Genomic DNA, 2,855 nt, shown 5'->3' on the forward strand with positions numbered 1-2,855 from the left:
GAAATGAAACAGAAGTGGGCGATTATGTTCTTTTCCTCATCTTAATTTAGCAAACTAGGAATTGCTTCAATTTAGTCCTGTAAAGATTGCATATGCTGCACAAATATTCCTCATATGCAGCAAACGTTGGGGTTAGGTTTCTGAGCAGTCTGAAGGCACTGTAAAAAGATTCCTGTGAAATCTTTCTTGTTTTCTGCAGCAGGCTGCTCTACCATTTTCGAAGGGGCCTCTGTACAGTTTTACAGATTTATTGAGTGCTGACTGGATCCGACAGAGGAATATGGAGACAGGCATTTGGAGAGGTAGCAGCCACAGCGTGAGAAAAGTGATCATCAAGGCAGGAAAAAAAGGATGTGGGTGAATGGTGGCAGAGCAGAGAAACAGCCCGTATTGGGACAGCAAGTCCAAAGGCCAAGATGTACAGGAAACACTAAATAGCTAGTGTTTAAAATACATTCCCTATTTGCAAGACACTGTGCAGACAGCATGGCTTTCACAGGCTTTCTTGTGCAGTCACCCCAACTTGAAGATGTGGCTGCTGTTATTAGACCCTTTTTCAAGGTGAGACTTACTTGCCTAAGTCGTACCCCAGGTAAGTGATGGAATTCAGGGCTGAATTCAAACAGACTCCAACGCTCAAATTCCTAAACCATCTCTCAATCCAGCAGGAACCTGGTTACTCGGGGTGTTCCATATCCTTAAGTGGGTGTGATCTTAACAGTCTTTTTAAGGAAAATGAAGTCTAATTTTCTTACTACAAATTAGATAATTTAGCTCTGAAAACTGAGTGTTGGATAAGAAGAGATTAGAGTTTTGCATTTTCATCTCTTGAACATTCTTGGGATGAACATGTTCTTTCAGTGGCCTCCAGAAAGGCTGGGAAGATGCTGACTTTTGTCTTCCATATCCCACCCTTTCTCAAGCCAGTTCAGGACCGCAACCCCCATCCCAGCCACCTCTCATGTTGCCATCAGCTGCCAATTACACCTGGGCCATCGTGTGTCCCAGATACAATATGTGTTTTCGTTCTTTTCTTTTTAAAAAATGTATTTATTTATTTTCATTTTATACAGAGAGATATCTGTATATATCTATATAGATATAAGGAGAGATATAGAGAGATAGAGATCTTCCATCTGCTGGTTCACTCCCTAAATGTCCTCAATAGCTAGACTGAGCTAGGCTGAAGCCATGTGCTTGGAACTGGATCTGAGTCTCCCATGTAGGTGGCTGGGACCCAACGATTTGGACTATTGCTTTCTGTTTCCCAGGGTGCGCATCAGCAGGGAGCTGGAATTGGAAGCAGAGCCAGTACTAGAACCTAGGCACTCCCATATGAATGTGGGCTACCCAAGCAGCCCAGCTCCTGCACCAAATGTCTGTCTTGGATATGTGCTTTTGCAGGTCATAGAAGAAACAAGCTCCACAGCTGGAAGGGTCAAGACATCAAGTCTAATCCTTGCAAAAGAGGGAAGGTGAGTCCCAGAGAAGTAAATGATTCCAACTCACAGAGCTGTATCCTGGCCCTCTGGCAAATGACTGACTTTTTCTTGTGGGTAACTGTTGCTTTTTGAGGAAACACGAAACGGGACCCCCAGCATCCCCCAAAGTCTGGGATAAGGACTCACTGGTGGTTTGCAGGATGGTTTAGGTGATGATCAACAGCATTGCACTTCTCGGCCAATCCTGCTGGTTAGGTCAGGGACGTAATCTCCATTTCCCCCGTTTAACACCTAACCCTTGTTAATCTCTCTTCTTAACCTACAGAGAACAAAGCCCAGACTCAGCTTTTGACAGCCACTGACCAGCTGGAGTACAATCGCATTGCTTTGTTTTCATGGTTCTTACTATTATGCCCCTAATTAGGGCAAACGATATTGATCAGCTTGCAGTATTGATATATTCCCTAAAATATCTATTTGTTTTTTTAATTGATGTAAACTGCCAAGCAAATAATCGTGCAGATAGTTCATAAATATGAGAAAAATGTTGATAATGGCAAGCAAATGACTCAAACCAGGGGATGTGACTGCAAACCATTTGAAGGGTCAAGAGCAAGGATCTGGGGCCCCATCCAGGCCCTCAAGGTAGGTCTCTCTCTAGTTACACTGGCCAGCTTGTTGTATACCCTGAGAAGGCTCACCCGTATGAGAAGGCAAGGGATAAATTCAAGTTCATCAGTCGCTTAGCATCGTGGTCTATCCCTGGCTCCACAGTCTGCCTCTCCCAGTCTGGCTTCTCCGTTCCCTGTCTGTTCCTTTGTCCTCCTCACTCCCCACTTCCCTTCCATTCCCAAATGAACTCCAAGCCCCACCCCCACCAGTACCCCACCCCATGGACTCTGACACTGAAGTTGCCAGGTAATGCCTGAGGAATTTCTTCACCTTTGCTGTGGCATCCTTGACTGGACTTGGCGGAGAGAAAGGGATGCTACATGAGCAGTGGAAGGACCCTGGTGTGGGGGCTCTTGGCCCTACCTCTTGGAAACACAAGTCACCACTCATCTCCAGGTCTCCGTTTCTTCATCTTGACAATGGACTGCCTCCCGAACCCTGGCCCTTTAATTCCTGCCCTAGAACACTGAGCTCACTTGGCTCTGTCCTCCACTGATATCACCTCTTGGTACACAAGGAAGGATGCGAAGGGGAGGGGAAATCCCCCGGGGGAGTGTGAAAGGAGAGAGGTGCATGCAGATGCTACCACTCCAGACTCTCACGGCTACTGTGAGATTGCACTAAATAGGTCCCTGTCTGCAAACATCTCACCACAGCACCCAGCACATAGTAGGTGCTCAGCGTGGCAACTACTACCGTCTTGGAGCTGCTGAAACAACTTCTATGGAGAGGGTCCCCACT

Source organism: Oryctolagus cuniculus, chromosome 1, assembly GCF_964237555.1.
Source record: "Oryctolagus cuniculus chromosome 1, mOryCun1.1, whole genome shotgun sequence".
Lineage (NCBI taxonomy): Eukaryota > Metazoa > Chordata > Mammalia > Lagomorpha > Leporidae > Oryctolagus > Oryctolagus cuniculus.